The sequence below is a fragment of the Scyliorhinus torazame genome, chromosome 5 (assembly GCF_047496885.1).
Source record: "Scyliorhinus torazame isolate Kashiwa2021f chromosome 5, sScyTor2.1, whole genome shotgun sequence".
In the NCBI taxonomy this organism is placed as follows: domain Eukaryota; kingdom Metazoa; phylum Chordata; class Chondrichthyes; order Carcharhiniformes; family Scyliorhinidae; genus Scyliorhinus; species Scyliorhinus torazame.
This window is the reverse complement of record NC_092711.1, coordinates 202,433,543-202,447,964: the sequence shown is the minus strand read 5'-3', so window position 1 is coordinate 202,447,964 and position 14,422 is coordinate 202,433,543.

Genomic DNA, 14,422 nt, shown 5'->3' with positions numbered 1-14,422 from the left:
AGCGGGATGCTCCATTTTGCCGGCAGCCCGGGGGTTTCCCGACAGCATGGGGCTGCCCCACAATGGGAAACCCCATTGACTAGTCGGCGTAACGGAGCATCCCACCGGTGGGGTGAAACAGAAATGTGGTGGGGCAGAGAATCCAGCCCTAGATCCATGGGCCTGGAGAGAAGGCAGTAACCGAGAAGGAGGTCGACAATGGGCGATCAAGTGATACCCCGCTGAGTTGCGTTTCCCCTTGGCACATATATTGGCAGTGGCCGAGGTCCAGCAAAGGGCTGTCCTATTACCGGGTGCTCCAAAGCGTGGCCCAGTCACAGCGGGCCATGACTGAGGGTATTGGCAGCATTGCATGGGTTCTGGCCGACATGGCACATACCCAGAAGGTGGTGGCACAGTCACAGTGTGATGTGGCGCAGTCCCAGAGGGAGGTGGTTCACCCCTTGTGCTCAAAGGCCACGAGCATTGAGTCCCTGGTTGAGATGGGAGCAGGCCTCCAGGACTGGCAGCTGCAGCTGACTTTAACTTCCCAAACATTGAGTGGAAACTCTTTCGATGAAATAGTTTGGATGGGGTGGTGTTTGTGCAGTGTGTCCAGGAAGCTTTTCTAACACAGTATGTAGATTGTCCTACCAGAGGAGGGACAATATTGGATTTAGTACTTGGTAATGAACCAGGGCAAGTGATAGATTTGTTAGTGGGGGAGCATTTTGGAGATAGTGACCACAATTTTGTGACTTTCACTTTAGTAATGGAGAGGGATAGGTGCGTGCAACAGGGCAAGGTTTACAATTGGGGGAAGGGTAAATACGATGTTGGCAGACAAGAATTGAAGTGCATAAGTTGGGAACATAGGCTGGCAGGGAAGGACACAAGTGAAATGTGGAACTTGTTCAAGGAACAGGTGCTACGTGTCCTTGATATGTATGTCCCTGTCAGGCAGGGAAGAGATGGTCGAGTGAAGGAACCATGGTTGACAAGAGAGGTTGAATGTCTTGTTAAGAGGTAAAAGGAGACTTATGTAAGGCTGAGGAAACAAGGTTCAGACAGGGCGTTGGAGGGATACAAGATAGCCAGGAGGGAACTGAAGAAAGGGATTAGGAGAGCTAAGAGAGGGCATGAACAATCTTTGGCGGGTAGGATCAAGGAAAACCCCAAAGCCTTTTACACATATGTGAGAAATATGAGAATGACTAGAGCGAGGGTAGGTCCGATCAAGGACAGTAGCGGGAGATTGTGTATGGAGTCTGAAGAGATAGGAGAGGTCTTGAACGAGTACTTTTCTTCTGTATTTACAAATGAGAGGGGCCATATTGTTGGAGAGGACAGTGTGAAACAGACAGGTAAGCTCGAGGAAATACTTGTTAGGAAGGAAGATGTGTTGGGCATTTTGAAAAACTTGAGGATAGACAAGTCCCCCGGGCCGGACGGGATATATCCAAGGATTCTATGGGAAGCAAGAGATGAAATTGCAGAGCCGTTGGCAATGATCTTTTCATCCTCACTGTCAACAGGGGTGGCACCAAGGGATTGGAGAGTGGCGAATGTCGTGCCCCTGTTCAAAAAAGGGAATAGGGATAACCCTGGGAATTACAGGCCAGTTAGTCTTACTTCGGTGGTAGGCAAAGTCATGGAAAGGATACTGAAGGATAGGATTTCTGAGCATCTGGAAAGACACTGCTTGATTAGGGATAGTCAGCACGGATTTGTGAGGGGTACGTCTTGCCTTCCAAGTCTTATTGAATTCTTTGAGGAGGTGACCAAGCATGTGGATGAAGGTAAAGCAGTGGATGTAGTGTACATGGATTTTAGTAAGGCATTTGATAAGGTTCCCCATGGTAGACTTCTGCAGAAAGTAAGGAGGCATGGGATAGTGGGAAATTTGGCCAGTTGGATAACAAACTGGCTAACCGATAGAAGTCAGAGAGTGGTGGTAGATGGCGAATATTCAGCTTGGATCCCAGGTACCAGTGGCATACCGCAGGGATCAGTTCTGGGTCCTCTGCTGTTTGTGATTTTCATTAATGACTTGGATGAGGGAGTTGAAGGGTGGGTCAGTAAATTTGCAGATGATACGAAGATTGGTGGCATTGTGGATAGTCAGGAGGGCTGTTGTCGGCTGCAAAGAGACATAGGATGCAGAGCTGGGCTGAGAAGTGGCAGATGGAGTTTAACCCTGAAAAGTGTGTGGTTGTCCATTTTGGAAGGACAAATATGAATGCGGAATACAGGGTTAACGGTAGAGTTCTTGGCAATGTGGAGGAGCAGAGAGATCTTGGGGTCTATGTTCATACATCTTTGAAAGTTGCCACTCAAGTGGATAGAGCTGCAAAGAAGTCCTATGGTGTGCTAGCGTTCATTAACAGAGGGATTGAATTTAAGAACCGAGAGGTGATGATACAGCTGTACAAAACTTTGGTGAGGCCACATTTGGAGTACTGTGTACAGTTCTGGTTGCCTAATTTTAGGAAGGATGTGGAAGCTTTGGAAAAGGTGCAAAGGAGATTTACCAGGATGTTGCCTGGAATGGAGAGTAGGTCTGACGAGGAAAGGTTGAGGGTGCTAGGCCTTTTCTCATTAGAACGGAGAAGGATGAGGGGCGACTTGATAGAGGTTTATAAGATGATCAGGGGAATAGATAGAGTAGACAGTCAGAGACTTTTTCCCCGTGTGGAACAAACCATTACAAGGGGACATAAATTTAAGGTGAAGGGTGGAAGATATAGGGGGGATGTCAGAGGTAGGTTCTTTACCCAGAGAGTAGTGGGGGCATGGAATGCACTGCCTGTGGAAGTAGTTGAGTCGGAAACATTAGGGACCTTCAAGCAGCTATTGGATAGGTACATGGATTACGGTAAAATGATATAGTGTAGATTTATTTGTTCTTAAGGGCAGCACGGTAGCATTGTGGATGGCACGGTTGCTTCACAGCTCCAGGGTCCCAGGTTCGATTCCGGCTTGGGTCACTGTCTGTGTGGAGTCTGCACATCCTCCCCGTTCTGTGTGGGTTTCCTCCGGGTGCTCCGGTTTCCTCCCACGGTCCAGGGATGTGCAGGTTGGGTGGATTGGCCATGATGGATTGCCCTTGGTGTCCAAAATTGCCCTTGGTGTTGGGTGGAGGTGTTGGCTATGGGTGGGGTGCTCTTTCCAGGAGCCGGTGCGGACTCGATGGGCCGAATGGCCTCCTTCTGCACTGTAAATTCAATGATAATCTATGATTAATCTAGGTCAAAGGTTCGGCACAACATCGTGGGCCGAAGGGCCTGTTCTGTGCTGTATTTTTCTATGTTCTATGTTCTATGTAGGAGCCCAGGGGCCATCGGGCATCCCGAGGCAGAAAGAGGTGCTGGGTCCTATGCTGGTGACTCCTGCAGGGGAGGTGCCGGAACACCACAGTGCCTCGGCCCCCACCACCCCCACCCCCTCTTGTACCTGGTGCATCCAATGGGCACCACGCCACCTAGGACACCCGAGCAGCAGCTGAGCCCATTGAGTCCCGGTTGCCCCAGAAGACGGCCACAAAAGGGGACCAGGTCACAGGACGGGAATCGCAGCAGGCCGCCTCCATTCCTGATGTACCGCCTGGGGATCCACCTAGGTGTAGCGTGAGGGCCCTTAAGGCCAGAAAGGTAGACGCCAGTTAATTTGGCATGAATGCAGCACATAGGATAGTGATAGGGGCTAGGGCACAAAGCTATATATATATGTTGACTTGTTCACAACAAACACATGTTCACAATGTTACAACCTGCCTCGGTGCTCTGTCAGAAGGGTGTGAGGGATGGGCTGGTCTGGACTGGCCGCAGAGGGGGTGCTGCGGGTGGGGGCGTGGATGGGCAGTCATTGGAGGTAGGCATGGGCCATGATGCACCTCATGGTCACACACCAGCTGCACGGCCATCGAGTTTTGTGAAGACCGGCCTGTCATGGGCCGGTGCTGGTAGGGGGACATGCATCATCCGGTCAGTTCATAAGAGGGTTATTTAGGAGTCTGGTAACAGCGGGGAAGAAGCTGTTCTTTAATCCTGCCCAATGGAAGAAGTTGGAAGAGTGAGGAAGCCGGGTGGGAGGGGGTCTTTGATTATGCTACCCGCTTTCCCCAGGCAGCGGGAGGTATAGATAGAGGTCCCTGTGAAGCGTTCACCCGATTAAAGGAATCTGGGGGATATCACTAATATAGGGGTCACTGTGGGGAGGTCTCCCTATTATACGGGTTCCTGTGAGGGCTCAAGATGGCGGCCCCATAGCAGGATTCCCTGGAATCCATTGTATTCCACGCCGTGCATAAATTTGCATTTAATTGCATCCCACTTATCGACCCCAAGCGAATCGTAAAACTGATGCAATTCAGCTCTGGCAGGATAACACAGTTCACCAATCAGAGAATCCAGCCCTGTACTTCTGAACTGGCAGAAAGCCTGGATGAATCTGGTTACAGGTGAATCACTTCAGGCTGTGTAGGAAAGGTTTAGAATCTGATAACTCTCTCTCGTCCGAAAAGGCTGAGGTGAACCGACCAACCATTTCTCCAGATATGGCAGAGGCCTCGAAGCAATGTTTGTGGTGAAGCAAAGGGGCCTCTCCTGGAAAATCTGTGAGTAAGATATTGCTAAACTTCAAGGAAGATCATTACAGGCTGTAAACCAAAGACTTTAATCCACAAGCATACTGCGAAGACAGCAGACTGTTGAACCACATTTGAAGCACAAATTCTTACCTTTTGACCTTCAACCTTATTATTTTTACCCATTTGCACCCATCTGTGTTTGTCTGTCTGGTACTGTGTGGATAGAGGGTGGGGCAGTTCCAACAGAGTCATGGATGAACTTGTCATTAAGTAGCTGCATTTACTGCGTAGTTCGTATTTTTATAAGAATTAATGGTGAATTCACTTGTGTTGTGGGGCCACATTGGAATTGGTACTGGGTAATGAACCGGGCCAAGTGTTAGATTTCTTTATGGGAGAGCACTTTGGAGATAGTGACCACAATTCGGTGTCTTTCACTATTGCAATGGAGAGGGAGAGGGCCATTCGGCAGGGCAAGGTTTATAATTGGGGGAGGGGTAATTATGATGCGATTAGGCAAGAATTAGGGAGCATAAGATGGGAACAGAAACTGTCAGGGAAAGGAACAAATGAAAAGTGGAGCTTGTTCAAGGAACAAATACTGTGTGTCCTTGATAGGTATGTCCCTGTCAGGCAGGGAGGAAATGGCCATGTGAGGGAACCATGGTTCACAAAAGAGGTTGAATGTCTTGTCAAGAAGAAAAAGGAAGCGTATGTAAGGATGAGAAAACAAGGTTCAGTTGGGTCGCTTGAGGGTTACAAGGTAGCAAGGAATGAGCTTAAAAAAAGGGCTTAGGAGAGCTGGGAGGGGGCATGAGAAGTCCTTGGCGGGTCGGATCAAGGAAATCCCCAAGGCATTTTACTCTTATGTGAGAAATAAAAGAATGACCAGGGTGAGGTTAGGGCCGGTCAAGGAGAGTAGTGGGAACTTGTGCATGGAGTCAGAAGAGATAGGAGAGGCGTTGAATGAATACTTTTCTTCAGTGTTCACCAAGGAGTTCACCAATGTTTCTTCTATGCTATTGAGGGCAGCATGGTAGCATTTGGATAGCACAATTGCTTCACAGCTCCAGAGTCCCAGGTTCAATTCCTGCTTGGGTCACTGTCCAAGCCCTCCCACAGTCCAAAGATGTGCAGGTTAGGTGGATTGGCCATGATAAATTGCCCTTAGTTTTGGGTGGGGTTACTGGTTATGGGGATAGGGTGGAGGTGTGGACCTTGGGTAGAGTGCTCTTTCCACGAGCCGGTGCAGACTCGATGGGCCGAATGGTCTCCTTCTGCACTGTAAATTCTATGAGAGGGGCCATGTTTTTGAGGATGAGAGTGTGATACAGGTGGGTAGCTGGAGGAGGTAGATGTTCTGAAGGAGGATGTATTAGCAATTTTGAAAAACCTTAGGGTCGACAAGTCCCCTGGGTCAGATGGGATATATCCTAGGATTCTTTGGGAGGCAAGGGATGAGATTGCAGAGCCTTTGGCTTTACTCTTTGGGTCCTCACTGTCCATGGGGATAGTGCCAGAGGACTGGAGAGTGGCGAATGTTGTTCCTTTGTTCAAGACAGGGAATAGGAATGACCCTGGTAATTATAGGCCTGTTAGACTTAGTTCGGTGGTTGGTACGTTTTGTAAGGGCCACGAAGAATCCAGCACGAGTTTTAAGGATACAGAATAATAACATTTATTTACTATAACATATATACATAACAGTAGCAGTAACTTCCCTTGCTACCTTCTCCTTCCTGCTGGTTCCTGAACTGGCCAGCTTATTTATACTCGGAGTTTCTCCGCCCCCCCTCATTGGGGAAGCTCATACTCCCACAGGATTGTGGGATAGTCATTAGTCCCCAGCCAATCGTAAGTAGGCAGGTTATAACATCCCTCCCACCCAAAGTCCAAGGAATCCACCGAAGACCCTGGCGAAGGAAGGCGTCGGACTCGTTTGGCCGCAGGCCGGACGCCATTTGCACGCGGCGCTGGATCAGGCGGCGTGTAACGAGATGGAGACCGGCGCTTCCGTGATGAACGGCGCGGTTGTACATCCACGGCCCGTGGACCCGAGGATTCCCCCTCTGATGCATCCTGTGTCTCCATCTCGGAGTCAGAGTCTGCTGCCTCCGTCATGTCAGCGTCTCTATCTCAATTCGGCCCCGTAACGACCTGCGCAGGCTTTGAGTGAGGCACCAGTGGAAGATTGAGGACTACCTTCCCTTGTATCTGGTCTTTGCGGCTGCTGAAATGAGCTCCGGGGGCGGGGAATCTTTTGAGGGGATGATCTTCTTGACCGGACGTGGTCTACATGTTTTCGCTGGAGACGAGCCTAGGCTTGCACTTGGTAAGATATAGGGCCCGTTTGGCGCAAGATTACACCAGGAACCCATTGGGCACCACCAGCAAAATTCCGCACGAATACTGGGTCACCGGGCGCAAACTGCCGAATCGGACGGTGCCGAGACAATCCCTGTCCCTGCCGTTCTTGTGTGAGGCATACTTTTGCGCCAATGTCCGGGAAAACCATACTAAGGCGGGTGAGAAGTCTCCGGCCCATTAGGAGTTCTGCGGGAGCTACCCCAGTCACTGCATGGGGGGTGGTCCTGTACGTAAACAAAAAGCGAGCCAGTCTCGTGTCCATTGATCCGGAAGACTGCTTCTTTAGGCCTCTTTTGAATGTCTGCACTGCACGCTCTGCCAACCGATTTGAAGCCGGGTGGTAAGGGGCGGTGCGGATATGGCGGATGCCGTTCATCTTTGTAAACCTAGCAAACTCCTCACTCGTGAATGGAGTGCCATTATCCGTGACCAGCACCTCGGGGAGGCCATGCGTACTAAACGATAAACGCATCTTTTCAATTGTTGCGCCGGACGTTGTCCTCTGCATCTTATGCACCTCCAGCCATTTGGACTGGGCGTCAATTAGTAGAAGGAACATGGATCCTTGAAAAGGGCCTGCGAAATCTGCATGCAAGCGTGCCCAAGGCCGCGCTGGCCATTCCCAGTGATGTAGGGGCGCGGCCGGCGGAAGCTTCTGATGCTCCTGGCAAATGGAGCAGTTTTGGGCCACCTTCTCAATGTCGGTGTTGAGGCCTGGCCACCAGACATAACTCCGGGCCAACATTTTCATCTTGGTCACGGCTGGATGCCCATTGTGCAAGTCTGATAATATCAGCTCCTGGCCTTTTTCCGGGACAATCACACGCGTCCCCCACAAGAGGATGCCGTCTTCCACGCTGAACTCTGACAGCTTGGAGGAATATGCCTGCAACTCGCCTGGGAGCTATCTATGCTGCCCACCATACAGGACTATGTGCCGAACCTTTGACAAGACTGGCTCCGTCTGGGTCCACTCACGGATCTGTGATGCCGTGACAGGCAAGGTGTCCATAAAATTTAGGGTTACAACCACCTCACCGGTCGTGGGGGTCGACATGGGGCCGGTCGATAAAGGCAATCGGCTCAGTGTGTCGGCATTTGCTATCTGCGTACCTGGTTTGTGCTCCAGAGAATACTCGTATGCGGCAAGCAACAAAGCCCAGCGCTGGATCCGTGCAGAAGCAATGGGCGGTATTGGCTTCTCCTCTCTGAAAAGTCCCAGCAGGGGCTTATGATCAGTCACGATGGTGAAATGGCGGCCGTACACATACTGGTGGAAGCGTTTTACCGCGAAAACCACTGCCAGGCCCTCCTTCTCGATCTGCGCGTACTTTTTCTCCGCTGCAGTCAATGTGCGGGAGGCGAAAGCTATCGGTCGCTCGGCCCCGTTCTCCATCTTGTGGGACAGGACGGCCCCAATACCATACGGGGATGCATCACATGTGACGAGCAAAGGCTTTCCCGGATCATAGTGGGTTAGTAACCCAGACGACGACAATTCTTGCTTTACCCGCCGGAAAGCGGTTTCTTGCGGCTGACCCCAAACCCAGGTGTGATTTTTCTTTAGCAGCAGGTGCAAAGGGGCCAGCGTAGTTGCCAGATTGGGGAGGAACTTCCCGTGATAGTTTACGAGACCGAGAAAAGAACGAAGATGCGAAGTGTCAGTCGGGGTGGGGGCATGTTGAATTGCACGCACCTTCTCTGCGACGGGGTGCAGACCCTCGCGGTCCACCCGATAACCTAGGTAGACTACTTCTTTTGCCTGAAATACGCACTTTGTGCGACGTAAACGGACTCCAGCCTCCGAAAGGCGTCTAAGGACAGCCTCCAGATTTTCCAAATGTTCTTGCTCCGACGTCCCTGTAATCAAAACGTCATCTAGGTAGACAGCCACACGTGGTAAACCTCTCAAAATGCCCTCCATAACACGTTGAAAAATTGCGCAGGCAGAGGATACTCCAAAAGGCAACCGTGTATATTCATACAGGCCCCGGTGTGTATTAATTGTTACATATGGTCGGGAGGCAGGGTCCAGCTCCAACTGCAGGTAGGCGTGACTCATATCTAATTTTATGAATGAGAGTCCACCTGCACGTTTCGCGTAGAGATCCTCTATGTGAGGCATTGGATATCGGTCGAGTCGGGAAACTGTATTCACTGTAAGTTTATAGTCGCCACATACGCGAACTGTGGCATCTGGCTTCATTACAGGTACAATTGGTGCTGCCCAGTCAGCAAAACGGACGGGCCTGATAACCCCCAAACTCTCCAAACGAGTGAGCTCCCCTTCTACCTTCTCGAGCAAGGCGTAAGGCACTGGGCACGCCCGGAAATAGCACGGCGTGGCTCCTGGTTCAACTTGGATACGGGCTACGGCCCCTTTTATTTTCCCCAAACCAGGCTGGAATACGTCTGGGTATCGTCCTAGCACCTCAGTCAACCCTTCAGAAACGGTTTGGAGGATGTGCTGCCATTGCAACCGCAAATGGCGCAACCAGTCCCGACCCAACAGGCTGGGCCCATGGCCACGCACCACGATAAGTGGGAAACGCCCCTCCTGGTGTCCATAGACAACAGGGGTCATTGTAGTTCCTGCAATGTCCAGTGGTTCCCCCGTGTAGGTGGCCAACCTGGCCTGTGAGTCAGTTAATGTAAGGGTCTGTATACCCTGCTTGATGCGGTTGAATGTCCTCTGGGCGATCACGGAGACCGCTGCGCCAGTATCCAACTCCATCTCAAGCGGGTGGCCATTGACCCGTACTGTCACCTTAATGGGTGCCACACGGGGAGCTGCCACACAATGCAGCTGCAGGCAGTCGTCCTCCATCTCCACGTCCTCAGGAGTAGTCGCCACAGGTTCATCCACATGGAAGGTACGGCCTCTGGGCTGGTCCCAGTTACAGCCCCTGGGCTGGTCCCAGTTTCGGTCGGAACGACGGCGCCTCTGGCGTCCCCAGGACCGCCGTCCGCGACGGGGTCGGCGCCTACAAGTCTGACACGGACATGGCTCCTCATCCATTGGCTCTGGAGAAGGCTCCCTTCGGGGAGGAATGTCCAATGGCCACTGGCGTCGGTCCGGATGTTGCCTCGCCCAAGGTACCGCAGGAGTGCGGGGGGACGTTTTTGGGCGGAAAGGGTTGCGCCCCAAGGCATGCACTTCCATTCCCTGTAGCTCCTGTACTCCTCGCTCTGCGCTCTCTCGGGACAAGACTATTTGAATGGCCTGTTGAAAAGTCAATGTTGGCTCCGCTAACAACTTGCTCTGGGTTGCTGCATTGTTAATACCGCAAACCAAACGGTCGCGTAACATTTCTGACAAGGTCTCACCATAGTCACAGTATTCCGCAATCCCGCGTAGCCTAGATAAAAAATCGGCAAGGGATTCTCCAGGGGTCCTCTCAGCGGTATTAAACCGGTAACGCTGGACTATCGTGGACGGGGTTGGGTTAAGGTGTTGCCCCACTATATTCACAAGTTCATCAAACGTTTTGGTGTCCGGCGCAGCTGGGTACGTAAGGCTCCTAATCACCCCAAACGTATGCGGGCCGCAGGCAGTGAGCAATATGACCACCTGGCGCTCGTTTTCAGTGATATTGTTTGCCCGGAAATAGTAACGCATCCGTTGTGTGTACTGGTTCCAGCTTTCCAGCTCATCATCAAAAACATCCAAACGTCCGTACAGAGGCATGGTATAATAGAAAACAACTTCCAACCTGTATCCAACAAAAATCCAGGGAGGTGGCTTCAGCAGTGTAGACAGCTATTCACTTTTACCTTCGTCGCCAGTTTTGTAAGGGCCACGAAGAATCCAGCACGAGTTTTAAGGATACAAAATAATAACATTTATTTACTATAACATATATACATAACAGTAGCAGTAACTTCCCTTGCTACCTTCTCTTTCCTGCTGGTTCCTGAACTGGCCAGCTTATTTATACTAGGAGTTTCTCCGCCCCCCTCATTGGGGAAGCTCATACTCCCACAGGATTGTGGGATAGTCATTAGTCCCCAGCCAATCGTAAGTAGGCAGGTTATAACAGTACGTTAATGGAAAAGATCTTGAAGGATAGGATTTATGACCATTTGGAAAGATGCAGCTTAATCTGGGATAGTCAACACGGATTCGTGAAGGGTAAGTCTTGCCTCACAAATTTGATTGAATTCTTTGAGGAGGAAACTAAGTGTGTAGATGAAGGTAGAGCAGTTGATGTCGTATACATGGATTTTAGTAAGGCGTTTGATAAAGTTCCCCATGGTTGGCTCATGAAGAAAGTAAGGAGGTGTGGGATAGAGGGAAATTTGACCAATTGGATAAGTAACTGGCTATCACATAGAAGACAGAGGGTGGTGGTGGATGGAAATTTTTCAGACTGGAGACAAGTTACCAGCGGTGTACCACAGGGATCAGTGCTGGGTCCTCTGCTATTTGTGATTTTTATCAATGAATTGGAGGAGGGGGCTGAAGGGTGGGTCTGTAAATTTGCTGATGACACCAAGATTGGTGGAGTAGTGGATGAGGTGGAGGGCTGTTGTAGGCTGCAAAGAGACATTGACAGGATGCAGAGCTGGGCCGAAAAATGGCAGATGGAATTTAATCCTGATAAGTGCGAGGTGATTCATTTTGGTAGGAAACATTTGAATGCGGATTACAGGGTCAACGGCAGGCTTCTGAGGAATGTGGAGGAACAGAGAGATCTTGGGTTCATGTCCATAGATCTCTGAAGGTTGGCTCTCAAGTGGATAGAGCCATGAAGAAGGCCTATAGTGTGATAGCGTTTATTAACAGGGGGCTTGAGTTTAAGAGCCGTGGTTATGCTGCAACTGGTGAGACCACATTTGGAGTATTGTGTGCAGTTCTGGTCACCTCACTATAGGAAGGATGGGGAAGCATTGGAAAGGGTGGAAAGGAGATTTACCAGGATGCTGCCTGGATTGGAGCGTAGGTTTTATGAGGAAAGGTAGGGGGAGCTCGGGCTTTACTCTTTGGAGCAGAGGAGGATGAGAGGCGACTTAATAGAGGTTTATAAGATGATGAGGGGGATAGATAGAGTGGACATTCAGAGACTATTTCCTCGGGTGGATGTAGCTGTTACAAGGGGGCATAACTATAAGATTCAGGGTGGGAGATATAGGAGGGATGTCCGAGGTAGGGTCTTTACTCAGAGAGTGGTTAGGGTGTGGAATGGACTGCCTGCTGTGATAGTGGAGTCGGACACTTTAGGAACTTCCAAGCGGTGCCACCGTGATGATAGATGAGCTGATGGTGATGTTCAAGTGTCTGTGAACAATCAGTGATGATGACGTCCCTACAAATATTGTGTGAGATTCCTGAGCAGTGTAAACAGGTGCATGAGGCCAATATGAGAGTTTGAGATAGGAGTGGGCTGAAGGGTGACTTACTCTAACGGAGTGGAAGAGATCATTCACCCTCTTCCTGCACAAAATGGCATTTCTTGGATGGTTTCCCAACAAGCTGGCCTCCCTTGCCTCCCAGGCCAGTGAGGTGAACACCCTGGTTATCCTTTGTGTAGAGGATATCCTGGTGCTCGTGAACTCCATGGATGAGGGCCTAAATTCGACCATTGCTGAGCCTGGGAGCAGCTTTTTTCTTTGGTGGCGTGGCACAGTGGAGCGGCATGGTGGCACAGTGGTTCTCACTGCTGCCTCACAGCACCAGGGACTCGGGTTCAATTCCGACCTCGGGTTACCATCTGTGTGGATTTTCTACATTCTCCCCGTGTGTGCGTGGGTTTCCTCCGGGTGCTCCGGTTTCCTCCCACAGTTCAAAGATGTGTAGGCTAGGTGGATTGACCATGCTAAATTGCCCCTACGTGTCCAAAGGTTGGAGCCGGAATACAGGGATAAGGTGGGGGATTGGGCCTAGGTAGGGTGGTCTTTCGATGGGTTGGTGCAGACTTGATGGGCTGAATGGCCTTTCTTATGCACTGTAGGGATTCTATGATATCAAGAGGTGTATGCAAAGTGCTGGTCTGCTGAGAGTTATATGTGTGCGTTCAGGTAGCATTTAAATATAGTACCCAGATCTTCTACCCATTAGGTAATGGCAGGGAGGATAAATCAGTGCCCGCCCTTCCTTGTAATTTGGAGAATGATTCGACAATGTTTCATTAATGAATTTCAGAACTAGAGACCGGGCATGCTTTCCTGCCCACTGCCCAGCAAGAAATGAGCCAAGAAACCCACTCTCCAGTGCATTGAGTGCCCGGAATGGAAAATCTATCCTGTGTTCAGAAGTTCTCCAATCACATCCACAACGTAACCAGGATTTTCATGATGATGGTTTTTGCCTTCCTGCCCATCCGAGGAGTCTTCAGCAAACACATCCTTGCCGATATTGGCTGCCCTGTAGTCATTTCCCACTCTAATTGGCTGGAGATGGAATTTCCTCCCTTCATTCGGAAGGACGTCCCACCTAAAGGGTTCTGGTTGTCAGACAGCTCTCTAGTCCCAGAAATGTCACATGTTGCTGTGTAAAGGACTGCAGGCATTCCCCAGAGTCTAAGTCCCGAGAGTCCAGTCAAGATGTGTGGCAGTCAAATGTAGGGATGGAGAAGTTGCATCCAGGGGGTTGGGAAAATAGCATTAATAGGTGTTGGTGATGAAGCCATTGGCAGAGTGATGACCTGCAGGGGCTAAATCTTGGAGAGGGGGCCATGTTGAAAAGAGGCCTTTGAAATAGGCTCCTCCCTTTGCCATCCGAGGGCTGATCAGGGTCACGTTTCAGGCATGCCCCTCCAGCCTCCCTTGAACTGCTCCAACCAACCTGAAAACTCAGGCATGAAGTGGCCCTCCATTGCTCAGGAATTCAGTTGGTACATGGGTGGGTGGGCCAGCCCAAGCATTGCCCATTCCACCGTAGAATTGCAGAGTGGGCGAGAACCCAGTGGGAAGACCAAGCGAGGAATTTTACAGGCCAACCCCCACCCCCCTCACCTGCAAACTCACCTGCAGGAGAATGTTAAATTCAGTCCCATGTCTAAATCACCTTCTCCTACTCATAGAATTTACAGTGCACAAAGAGGCCATTCGGCCCATCGAGTCTGCACCAGCCCTTGGAAAGCCCACCCTACCTAAGCCCACACCTCCACCTTATCCCCATAACCCAGTAACGCCCTCCCCCCACCCCCCCTAACCTTTTTGGACACCAAGGGCAATTTGGCATGGCCAATCCACCTAACCTGCATATCTTTGGACTGTGGGATAAAACCAGAGCACCCATAGGAAACCCACGCAGACATGAGGAGAACCTACAGACTCCACACAGACAATGACCGAAGCCGGGAATCGAACCTGGGACCCTGGAGCTGTGAAGCAACTGTGCTAACCACTGTGCTACCGTGCCGCCCACTCTTGTTCAATTCTTCGAGCATCATCTATGCTTGTCTACTTCTACATTTTTGATTCAATGCAGCTCGTGATAAATACTCAACACAAGGTTTAAGACGAGATTTTGAACATTTATTGGAT